We start from the raw sequence: 13,009 nt of genomic DNA, 5'->3' as shown, positions 1-13,009 counted from the left end.
ATCCAGCCTATAAAATGTGAGGGGAAAGTGTTCCAGTCACCATTTTAAACATAACCTCTCTATCCAGTTACCAACCTGCCCACTGGGACAGGTCTCCAATTAGACAAAGGTCCTTAGTCAGTATCCTGGCCCAGCTAGCTCTGGCTCTTGAGCATACAGTCTCTCTCTGTCCCTGTCTTTCTCTGTCTCTCTGTCTCTGTCTCTTTGTCTTTCTGTTTCTCTGTGTCTCTGTTTCTGTATCTCTGTGTCTCTGTCTCTCTCTATCTCTGTCTCTCTGTTTCTGTCTCTCTTCCTCGCTCTCTCCCTCTCTCTTTCTCTCCAGCTCACCAAAGCACAGTAACCTAATGCTACTCCTGTCTTGGACCAGCTGCACAACCAAGAAGAAAAATAACCCCCTCCCAACTTGTTGGAGGGGCCTGGTCTAGGTTCAAGTAAAACCAGTGTGAGTGAACTCCCTGAGCTTAGGGACCATGGGTCTGCAATCACTCCCTTCCACGCCCTCCACCTTTTCTCTCAGCTGATGGAAGGATGCTAATGGAGAACAGATGGAAGGGGCTGAACTCTGAGCCAAAATTAAAGGAATCCCCCCTCCTTCTTAGACATACTCTTCCTTCCCCAAATCCTGTTGGAGGACTTGACTTTTTGATGTCTGTAGGACTAAGGTGAACCCCTCAGTCCACTGAGAGTTTCTGGCCAGAGAAAGATACTATGATTCAGGGACATTAGGGTCCCTCACACCAAGTTCTCCTGCCCACAGTATTCACAGCATTCTGGTCCTTTTGTAGAAGCAATGTGATATCATGACAAAAAAAAAAATGAATCTGAAGTCAAAAGATATGGATCCAGATCCTGCCTTTCCTACTTACTGCCTAGGTAACCACATGTAAGTCATTCCACTTTCCTGCACTTCAGTTTCTTTATATATACAATGGGAGAGTAGCATTAGATCATCTCTAAGATTCCCTCCAGCTCTAATTACAGTCCTATCATATTTCATCACAAGAAGGGCAAAAGGGCTCACAGCTGCCTTAGTTTCTCCGAGAGGCAGTTAAGTGATGTGCAATGGATAGAGTTTTGTACTTGGAGTGAGAGAAGACTGAGTTTAAATCCTGCCTCAGGTACTTACTATCAGTATGACCTTGGACAAGTGACTTAACTTCTGCTGCCTTCAGTTTCTCATCTGTAAAATGGAGATAACCATAGTATCTTCCCCAAATGGTTGTTGTGACAATCAAGTGAGATCATGTGGCTAAAGTTTTTTTTTTCCCAAATCTTAAAATGACATATAGGGGGCAGCTAGGTGGCCCAGTGGATAAAGCACCAGCCTTGGATTCAGGAGTACCCGGGTTCAAATCCAGCCTCAGACACTTGACACTTACTAGCTGTGTGACCCTGGGCAAGTCACTTAACCCCTGTTGCCCCGCAAAAAAAAAAAAAAAGAAAGAAAGGACATATAAATGCTAATTGAGTCCAGGAAGAAAGAACAATTTGAGCCATCACACATTTCCAGGGAAGATTACGTAACTGTGAGATGGTTAGGATCACTCCAGGAGGATGGAGATAGGATGGAGATAGGATCACCCCAGGAGCATGTCTGCCTGAGTTCCTTAGACAGCCAAGGCCAGACTTACGTTTTATTGCCTGTTGATGGGGGGAGATGGCGAGAGGGAGGCCAAGTCTAAAGATGACCACATCCTGTGACAAACAGACTTTCTGTGATTGTTTACAAAATAATTTTCAGATCCAAGGAAGCTGCTTCCCTGGGGAGCAAGATGGGAATGACGGGGCCCCAGAAGGGCGGAGAAGCTGCCAACTCCTCACAACTTTGGATCTGGGACAACCTGTACTGCTGAAGAAGGAGGGGAGAAGATAACAGACACATTACCCCTTCCAACCAGCTGGGAGGGGAGATGAATCTGGATGCAGAGTAGAGGAAGTGATGGATGAAGGTTTTAAAAAAAAAAAAGTGAAAGGGGCCCCGGTTTCCTCGATCAAAAAATGGTGGTGGGGGGGGGCGGCGGCAGCTAGGTGGTGCAGTGGATAAAGCATCAGTCTTGGATTCAGGAGGACCTGAGTTCAAATCCGGCCCCAGACATTTGACACTTACTGGCTGTGTGACCCTAGGCAAGTCACTTAACTCTCATTGCCCCACAAAATAAAATAAGGGGGGAGGACAAAAATCATCTTTTAGGTCCATTCCAGTTCTAATTGTCCATGTCGTGCGGTGTGTTGGGGGGGGGGAGATACGGAGAAGATAAGATGACTCGATGGTCGTGGGGAAGGGAAAGGGAGGGGTGAGGAGGAGGGGCACGAGGACGGAGGGGAGGAGGGTGGAGATGAGGCCCAGACCTCAGAGCACGAAGACAGGCTCTGTACAAGGGCTTTGGCTTAAGATCTGGCATCAGAGTCCCCAGACTAAATCTGGCCTCCAGTTTCCAGCTTTTAATTCAGAAATTCCTCAGGAATGTTTGGTTTTTGTCTTGCTTTGTTTTCCCTCTCCTGCTCAGGCCAGTTTGCCTTGGCCGGGGCCGGCTTTGGCTCCCGTCTTGTTCCCACATCCCCCTTACTATGGGCCCAGCTCCCTGCGCCCGTTCCAGCGGCTGCCTCCCCCGCTGCTCTTTCTCTTGGCCCAGGGCAGAGGCCGTCTGGAGCAGGGCAAGGGGCCCAGCTCCCTGCAAGGAGATGCCGGGAAATGAGCAGGCTAGGGAGGGGGGCCGAGGGGCTGAGGGGCCAGGACCAGGGCTCTCCTCAGCTCCAGTTTCACACAGGCTCTTCATGAGAGGAGCCAGGGCGGAGGCCCCAGGGCCAGATTAGAACGTTGCATGTTGCGTGTTTAGCAGAGAAAGAAAAGGGTTTCTTTAGCTGTTCTTAAGCAGGACACGTGGGGCTTCCAAGCACAGAAAGGATCTGTCCAGCAGGGCGGCTCCGAGGTGGCCGTCAGAGCTGGACGGTACCTGAGGCACTATTTTAGTTCAGCCCCCTCGTTTTACAGAGAATGAATCTGAGAGAACCATTTTGCCCAAGGTCATATAGCAAATTGATGGAAGAACAGGGCTTAGAATCCAAGTATCCTTACTTAAGGTCCGGCATTCTTACTACTATACCTTGCTGAGCGTATTCTGAATTTGAGGTCACCAAGCGGACCACACTGCTCCCCCCCCCCAAATATCTCACGCTTTTCTTGTCACTGTGCCTCACATTTCACCATTAGAGATCTATTCCTCAGAGACTTGAGGATTTGGGGGTTTTCAGAGTCCCCTATTAATATGTAAGGAACCTCCAAACCTAATACCTTGGGGCTCCTGAAAGAGATTAATTGATACCTCAGAAGAAAGCTTTTAAGGACTGAGCCACTAGATGGAAGGGGAGAGAGAATTTAGGGAAGCAATGGAGCAGCCCTAAAAAGGGAGGAGGGGGGGGAAAGGAGAGATCTTAGGATTTAGAGTTTATGGAGACATTAGAAATCATTCAGTCCCACTGACCTCACTTTATGGATGGGGGAAATGAGGCCAAGAGAGGTAAGGTAGCTCATTTGAGGTTGCACAGGTAATAAGCAAGTTTTAAACCCAAGTCCTCACATTCTAAATTGGGGATTCTTTTATTCAGGGAAGAAAAACTCAACTACTTCAGTAGTTCATTCATGGCCGGCTCTGCTGTCTAGCCAGTGGTGGGCTGGTAAATGTTTAACAACCAGATTTCTGAAGGGAAAATGTAAGCAAACACTCTTTTATGTTTAATTTTCATTATTAACATTTTCTCCAACATTTTACTTCTAGACAATCAACAAAACAATAAATCAAGCCCCAAATCCTAGTGTTGCCAGTTTCTGAGGTGTGAATGCTCACACTGAGAATTTAACAATTGGCTCTATCCAGCTGGTACGAGTTAGATTCCAGACACCGTTGTGTTCAGTTCTTAAACAAAAACAGTCCCTGAAACAGCTGTGATCAGTCCCATCTTAACTTAGCAATGATGATTTGGCTATGACTCTGTCACACCAGAGAAAACTATAGTTGTCACCTTCTCCTTACCATTCTTCATCAAACACACTTCTTTTCCCCATCTTCTGCACTTTCTTCCCCTTCCTATATCCCTTTTTTCTTCCTCTCCCTTCCTCCTTCCTACCTATGTCACAGATGGCTAATTATCCTTTCCCATCGTCTCCCCCTTAGGTGCCAAGGAGATTGCCCCCTCCCAAGCTAGACACACTAGATTTTAGGAACTAAACCCTTCTGGCAAGAAAGGACTCTCTTAGGACCTGTCCCCATCATCCCTCCAAATAGCTCCAAATAATGCCATAAGGAAGGGCTCTCTTTCTAGGTAAATAGACCTAGCTACCATCGATCACCACCTTCTACCGACCATTGGCTACTACCCTGATTGGCAGGCCCATTGCCCAGTGACCGGGATATCAATGCTGCTTGCCTTTCTTTGATTCATAAAATGGATAGGGCTTAGGAAGGATCAGGCAGGTTGGGTTTAAGAGAGCTTGGCAGCCTCCAGCTGGCGCTCTAAGTCGCTGAATTCAACAAATCCTAATTCTCTTTCATTTGTACCCTGACACCAGGAAAGGAGGGGGAGGAGGAGAGGAGAATGGCTGTATTCCCTTTGATCCACATTCTCCTATTGACATTGCATGCCACTAAGAGAGAGAGAGAGAGAGAGAGAGAGAGAGAGAGAGAGAGAGAGAGAGAGAGAGAGATAATGCAGCTTGAACTAACTCCAGGCCTGTGCTCTATCCACCAAGCCCAGTAGCTACTTCTGTCTTTATCATCTCTGCCATTTTGACATTGAGCAAGTCACTTAACATCTGTATGTCAGTTTCCTCATCCAGGCTAGACAATCAATAAGGTCCCTTCTAATATAAATCCTGTGACCTCTAGGAAGAGGGAAGTGACTACTCCCAGAAGCAGCTCATTCCAATTTGTTGTTGTTCAGTCATTTTTTTTCAGTCCTGTCTGACTCTCCCTGACCCCATTTGGGGTTTTCTTGGCAAAGATACTGCAGTGGATTGCCATTTCCTTCTCCAGCTCATTTTACAGATGAAGAAGTGAAGCAAACAGGGTTAAATGACTTGCCCAGGGTCACACAGCTAATAAGTGTCTGAGGCCAGATTTAATCTCAGGTCCTCCTGACTCCAGGTCTGGTGCTCTATCCACTGCACCACCTAAATGCTAAATGACTTTAAGTTGCAGATGAGATGATGATTCACATCAGTTGGGGGGGGGAGTACTCCATACCGGGAGTACTCTAAAGCAGAAGTTCTTAACTTGGGGTCAGAAATTTTATATATATGTGTGTGTGTATATGTATGTGTGTTTATACACACATATATGTATATATGTATGTTCATATATGCATGTATATATAACTGTATTTCAATATATTTAATTTCCTTTGCAATCCTGTGTATTTTTAAAATGTGTTTAAAGATATTATTCTGAGATGGCATCCAGCGGTTTCACCAGACCTCCCGAGTAGACCATGACACATAAAAGGCCATGAGTCCCTATTTTCTACTGATGAAATCTCTGATTCAAATTGGGGGGTAGGAGTGGTGACAAAAAAAATGTTAGAAAGTATTTCTGAGCATCCAACAGAAGTCTGTCTCTCTTCAACTTCTGCCCATTATTTCTAGTTAGTCCTGCCTGCTGGGGCCAAGTAAAGCAAGTCTAGTCCCTTTTCTGTCTTCCAATACTTGAAGACAGCTTTCAGGTCCCCATCATCTTTTCTTTTCTCATGATAAACATCTCCAGTTTGCCACCCACAAGCATCCCAGCCAACTCTCAACACCCATACAGCCCTTTCTGCTCCCTCTGCTAAGTGACTACACTGCAAGAGAGTGAATAGAGAGGAATCAAGAGGAATTTAACCGTTGATGGTATTTATGAGGTAATGAAGGGAGACTAGCCGTTTGTTCATTGTAGACCATGATAAAGGCAACTGGGTGGCATAATGAATAAAGAGAACTAGCCCTGGATTCAAGAGGACCTGGGTTCAAATCCAGCCTCTGACACTTGGCACTTACTAGCTGTGTAACCATGGGCAGGTCACTTAACCCCGACTACCCCAGACATCCAGGACCATCTCCAGTGGCACTAATGAATATCATACTGCTGGACCCAGATAGCTCTGGAGGAGGAGAGAATGGAGTTGGTGACCTCACACAGCCCTCCCTCACTTAAATCCAATTCACTGCAAGTCATGACATCACCCCAATGTCATGGTTCTCTTCAAGAAGGAGAACAAACAACAATAAAGACCATGATAATGAAAGTGACTGAAAGCTTTCCACTCCCACATCACATCCTTCCTAAATCTAGTGATACCAAGCAGATAGTAACATGGTACAGAGGAAGGGAAGGGAGAAAGGGAAGGGGAGGGGAGGGGAGGGAAAGGAGTATCAAGTATGGCAGGCACTGTGCTAAATGCTTTACAAATATTATCTCTTTTGATTCTCACAACAACCCTGTGTGGTAAGTGCTACTATTATCTCCATTTTATAAAGAAACTGAGGTACCAGCTTCTTCATCTCATCGGGGTCCCCCTACTGGCATATAACTGGATGGAATAACTAGAGAGTTTCTCCCTGGTAAGGGCCGGTTGAGAGCTCTTTTGTCCTATCTGGAGCCTATGAGATACTCCGTTCTGCTAAGCAGCTATAGAAGAAAAAGCCAGGAAGAACTAAGAAATATCAGAGCCAGGGTTTGAAACGAATTCCCAAATCCAAGTTTATCTTTTTTTTTTTCTTCTAAAATACATTTGACTTTTACATGGCTACAGACTTATAAGACACCCCCCCCCACCACCTCCAAACCCTCCCCACCCCTTTCCACATTGAGATTGCAGAAATTCCTGTAAGGAAGAAATAAGGACCAAAGAAAATATGGAGAGCATTAGAAATGTTAAATAGATAATTTTTATTATATAAAATAAAACCAATGCAAAAAAGAAAGGAAGGAAAGAAGGAAGGAAGAAAGAAAGAAAGAAAGAAAGAAAGAAAGAAAGAAAGAAAGAAAAGAAAGAAAGAAGAAAGAAAGAAAAGAAAGAAAAGAAAGAAAGAAAGAAAGAAAGAAAGAAAGAAAAACAAAACTGAGGTAGAAGGTACACTGTCTCTGGAGTCAGAGGACCTGATTCAGATCTCACCTCTGAAGCTGTATGTCCTTGAAAAAGTCCCTTAACCTCCCTAGAGCTCAGAGGTTCCCTCATCTGTAAAATTGGGGGGATGAAACAGATGACCTCTGAAATCCCTTCCAGTTCTGCATCCTATGAGCAGTTGATACTCCCTACCACCCCCCGTAAAAAGGAAAAAGGTCAGGTTGTCCCACCATTGCAGTCCAGAAGAATTACCAAGCTGTCCAATGGGCACAAAATCTAGGTATGGAACTCCCAGAGATATACATCCCAGAGTGGGGATAATGGATGAGATTTTGGAAAATGGGATTTCATGAAGGACTGAAATTGGCGCTTGATTGAAATAAATCTGAAAAACTGCCCTCCACACCCCTTACTCTATTTGCTCCCAACTACCATTGTCTTGAAAACTTCCCAATGCCATCTGATTTTTAAAAACCAGTTTCTAGAGTAGCCTGAGCCAGAATCTATAGGTACCTTAATAGATTCATAGAATAAACAAGTACAAAGCCTGCTACAAATTAGGCAAGGCTAGACTCAGCTGAGGGGAAAGCGAGGGAGGGAGGGAGGAGGCAAGAAGTCATCTATTTTCTTCTCTTGTCCTGCCCTCTCTCTACTTTTTAGGTGGTCTGATCCATGGCCATCCCACTCATTTTTCTAAGGAATGTCTTTATATGAACTGTTACCCTCATCATTCTGGCCTCCTCGGAGAGCAGAACACCACAATCTTCCTTCATTGAATTCTAAACATTCTAAATGGCTAAATGAGAATTCTTTTTCAACTCTTCTCACCCATGCCCCCTCAACACCTCCCCCCGACTAGAGCCTCTCAGAGGAAAATTAAAAACAGTCCCATCACCTCCTTTAACTCCAAGTTTACCAATGTCTCAAAAGATTATTTGTGTATCTTAAAATATACTCCCTAGTAATTCAAATTCCATTTTCCTATCTTGTTTGTTAGGTACAGGAAGCTTATCTAATGTGGCTATTATCATACTAATCCTTTTGCTTCAGTAATGTCTGACTCTTTGTGACCCCATTTGGGGTTTTCTTGACAAAGATGCTAGCATGGTTTGCCATTGCCTTCTCCAGCTCATCTTCCAGATGAGGAAACTGAGTCAAATAGAGTTAAGTTACTTGCCCAAAGTCACTCAGCTAGTAAGTGTCTGAGGCCAGATTCAGGTGGCTGATCTATCCACTTAGCCACCCAGTTGCCCCTATACTAACTCTTACATCTGAAAAATCCAGTTTCATTCAGGATTCATTCAACCAACATTTCTTGAGGACCACTATGTGGTTTTTCTGTCTTCTTACATTTTGTCTCTCTTGTGGCATGCCACACTGGCATACTTGATGGTTATTCAACATGACATTCTATCTCCCATCTCTGTACCTTCACCCTGGATGTGCCCATGTCTAGCATGGTCTACCTTTTAGTTTCCCAGAATTCCTTCAAACCTCAGCTCTAAGCTCAACTTCTTTCTGCATTTTCTCTATCTTTCCTGGTTGTCCCTCCCCAACCCCCAAGCTGCTAATGCCTTCCCCTTTCAGATGATCTCCCATCTACTTTGTAGATAAAAGATGGTGTTTGAGTTGCCTCTTAAAAGAAATGAGGGGGCAGCTAGGTGGTGCAGTGGATAGAGCACCAGCCCTGGAGTCAGGAGTACCTGAGTTCAAATCTGACCTCAGACACTTAACACTTACTAGCTGTGTGACCCTGGGCAAGTCACTTAACCCCAATTGCCTCACTTAAAAAACAAAAAACAAAAAAAACAAAAGAAAAGAATTGAGGAATTTTATGAGACCAAGATAAGGAGGGAGAGCATTCTAAGCTTGGGGGATAGCCAGTACAAAATCAAGGGGGCAAGAAATGGACCACCTGGGGAAGTTAGGTGGCACAGTGATAGAGCACTGGCCCTGGATTCAGGAGGACCTGAGTTCAAATCCAGCCTCAGACACTTGACACTTACTAGCTGTGTAACCCTATGCAAGTCACTTAACCCCAATTGCCTCACCAAAAAAAAGAAAGAAAGAAAGAAAGAAAGAAAGAAAGAAAGAAAGAAAGAAAGAAAAGAAAAGAAAAGAAAAGAAATGGAGCGCCATATGTGAAAAAAAGAAGAAAAAACAGAGAAAATGTTGGCAAGCTCTTAGATTGCAAGAAAAGAAGTAATGACCAACCAGGTTAGAAAGATAGATTAAGGACAGATTGAATAATGGCTTTAAAAGCCAGAGGGGAATTTATAATAATAGTTAACATTTAGCTGATATTTATATAGGACTTTGAAGTTTGCAAAGCATTTTACATATTATTATTTTATTTGATCAGTTTATATTTTATCCAAGAGAAAAAAGGTTGGAACCACAAAGTTTATTTAATAGGAGAGTGATATGGTCAGATCTGTGGCTTCAAGGAAATCACTTTTGCAGCTCTGTGGAGGCAGAATTGGAATTGGGAGAGACTAGAGGCAGGGGTGCCCAATTCAGAAGCCTTTATAATACTCCAGGTCTGAACTGAGGCAGTGGCTGTATGAGTAGAGAGAAGGGGGTCAGAAGCATGAGATATTATTGTAGAAGTAGAAACAGCAAGATTTTTCAACTAATTGGAAAAGTGGAGTTTCAGGGAATAAAAAGTTCAAGATAACACTGAAACCCAAAATATGGTGGAACTCCATACAGAAATAGGTAAATTCAGAAGAGGGTTGGGTTTGGGGGAAAAGATAATGAATTTTATTTGTTTTGTTTTGGGGGGGGGACTGCAATGAGGGTTAAGTGACTTGCCCAGGGTCACACAGCTAGTAAGTGTCAAGTGTCTGACGCCAGATTTGAATTCTGGTCTTCCTGAATCCAGGGCTGGTACTTTATGCACTGTGCCACCTAGCTGCCCCAGTAATGCATTTTAAATAGGTGGTACAGTGGATCAAGTGCTGGGGAGTCAAGAAGACCTGAGTTCCAATCCTACCTCAGACCCTTATGAGCTGTGTGACCCTGGGCAAATAACTTCACCTATCAAAACCTCAGTTTCCTTGTCTGTAAAACAGGGTTAAGAATAGCACTTCCCTCTTGGGATTGTTGTCAGGATCAAATGAGATAATATATGTAAAGCACTTTGTAAACCTTAAAGTGGGCAGGTAGATGGCACAGTTGGTAGAGTGTCAGGCCTGAAGTCAAGAAGACTAGTCTTCTTGAGTTCAAATCTGCCTCGTGTGATCCCGGGCAAGTCACTTCACCCTGTTTGCCTCAGTTTCCTCATCTGGAAAATGAGCTAGAAAAGGAAATAACAAACCACTCCAGTTATCTTTGCCAAGAATATCCCAAAATGGGGTCACAAAGAGTGGGACATCATTGAAACGACTGAACAACAACAAGTTATCTCTACAATGGATCTGCCACTTTGTCTTGTAGGTAAATGGAAACCACTGAAGAATTTTAGGAGCAAGGATTCCTACAATAGCCAAGTAATAGATCATTTACAACAAGCAACAGGGGCAGCTAGGTGGCGCAGTGGATAAAGCACTGGCCTTGGATTCAGGAGAACCTGAGTTCAAATCCAGCCTCAGATACTTGACACTTGCTAGCTGTGTGACCCTGGGCAAGTCACTTAACCCTCATTGCCACAAAAAAGAAAAGACAAAACAAAAAACAAAAACATAAAACATAAAACATAAAACAAAGGAATAAAAGCATCTGTTGTTAATCTTACCATTTCTGGTCATATCATTCCTGTATCCAAAAAATCTTCACTTGCTCCTTTCCTTCCAAGTAAAGTCTATGCTCCTTTATCTGGCATTCAAGGCCTTTCAAAACCTGGTGCCACCCTCCATTTCTGGCCTTATCTCACATTATTTCCATCCTTACCATTTTATATAACAGCCAAACTGGGCCACTAGATGTGTCCCCCAAGCTACATGCATCCTACCACTCATGTACCTTCCCATTCTTTACCTGTCAAATTCCTTCCCATTCTTTAAATCCCAATTCAAATGTTAACTCCTCTATGAAGCCTTCCTTGATCACACCTGTTAATAACAAATTTGCCCTTTCAACCTTGCAAATCATTTGTTTTGAATCTAAATTTTTTAAATCCCTTGAATTTAATCATAATAGCTAACATTCATATAATACTAGCAAGGCGGAACAGTAGGGAGAGCCCCGGGCCTGCAGTCAGGAAGCCCTGAGTTCAAATTCAGCCTCAAACACTTAGTAACTATGTGATCCAAGGCAAGTCACTTCACCCTGTTTGCCTCAGTTTCCTCCTCTGCAAAATGAGAGGGAGAAGTAAATAGCAAGCCACTCCAGTAGCTTTGCCAAGAAAACCCCAAATAGGGTCATGAAGAGTCAGACACAACTGAACAACAAGAAGTAAAGTACTTTAGTGTTTGCAAAGCACTTAATATAATAATGATAATACTATTTCATGCTTTAAGGTTTGCAAAGTACTTTACATTATCTTTATATATACATACTATAGTATATGTATATATACTATAGTATATCTACACTAGTATATGTATATATATACTATAGTGTATATATATACTATCTCTTTTTTTCTTCATAGCAACCTTATGAAGTAGCCACTATCATCATGACCATTTTAGAGATGAAGAAACGGAGGCTAAGTGACTTTCCTAGGTTCACACAGCTAGTGAGGGTCTGATTGATGCAGGACTGAAAGTCAGATCTTCCTGACTCCAAGTCTAATAATGCTCAATCCAGTGTTTCACCTGGCTATAACTCATTATCTTTCTCTCCAAAACCACCCCTCTTCCAAGCTCCCCTGTTTTGGTAGGGGGTTGGCTCTACCAGGCTTCTGGACTCCAAGTCCAGTCCTCTATCCATCCCATCATGGGGCCTCCCAACATCTGTTTTGTGTTTATTCACCAACTAGATCATAAATATCATGAAAGCAGGGACAGTGACTTATTCTAAATTCTACTTCCAACGTTCTGCACCCAGTAGGTACTAAATGAATGCATGAATTAACGAATCAATACCTCCCTGAATTTGTACTTTTCCCACCAATATCATATTCTTTGATCCTTTTCCTGTTTAATGTTCCCCCAGCCTCTTGCCCAAATCAAGCACTACCCAGACGTAGACAGCTATATGATGAGAGTCAGCTCCTAACACTTTGTAAATCTACTCTAATTGCATAAGAATATACAGACACATGAATACACACACACACACACACACACACACACACACACGCACACACGCACGCACGCACGCACGCACATACGTGCCTATGGCTCTAGATCTGATTGTTGGCCTGTTTGTCTCTTTCACCCACATCATTACCCAGGCTCTGACAACCTGTCATTCCAAGCAGTGACTAGTACAAAGATGTTAGAAAAGACTGACTTCTCTAAAGAGTCAGAAGAGAATGGATCTTCCAGTCATCTCTTAGTCTAATCTCTTTCTCAGTCTGTTTGGTAGTGAATTCAATTTGAAACATACCCAGGGTGTGGTATTGTCTCTTTCTTGCTGGCACCAGCTTGGGGGAGGGAAACCTGCCACTCCAAAGTCCAGATTCAGTGTTTCTGTTCCTTTAACACTCTGCTTCGGAAAAGAGAAAGGGAGGAAGCATATGAGAAAAAGGTACCAGTTGCCATGGAGACAGCATCTCTGGTATTGGTGCATCCAGTAGGTGGTGGTCACTTATTAGCTGTGGGGCAGACTATGTTCCTGCAGAGATGTTGGCATTGGCTTTGGGAGGAAACAACTGTGACTCTCCTGCCACCTCCCTCCAACCCAGAGGCTTCCTGTTAGATTCTAGGAGACTCACAAGACCCTGGAGAATAGTACACAATGCAATGAACAGAAATCAGTTCAGTCTAATAGGAAATGAGGAAGAGGTGCCCAGGAGTCTGAG

At 43.6% G+C, this 13,009-nt stretch overlaps 1 protein-coding gene across 1 annotated transcript in view; it reads right to left on the bottom strand.

Moving 5' to 3' along the window:
• The window catches only part of ANGEL1 (angel homolog 1), a 112,944-nt gene extending 100,260 nt beyond the window's left edge, over positions 1-12,684 (bottom strand). The window contains exon 1 of the mRNA XM_043988012.1: positions 12,595-12,684. The gene's annotated coding sequence lies outside the window, so the exon portion shown is untranslated. The remainder of the gene's footprint in view (positions 1-12,594) is intronic.
• Between the last annotated feature and the right edge of the window lie 325 nt (positions 12,685-13,009).

Source organism: Dromiciops gliroides, chromosome 2, assembly GCF_019393635.1.
Source record: "Dromiciops gliroides isolate mDroGli1 chromosome 2, mDroGli1.pri, whole genome shotgun sequence".
Taxonomy (NCBI): Eukaryota; Metazoa; Chordata; class Mammalia; order Microbiotheria; family Microbiotheriidae; genus Dromiciops; species Dromiciops gliroides.
Note: the sequence above shows the minus strand (reverse complement) of the source record. Positions and strands in the feature narration are given on the sequence as shown.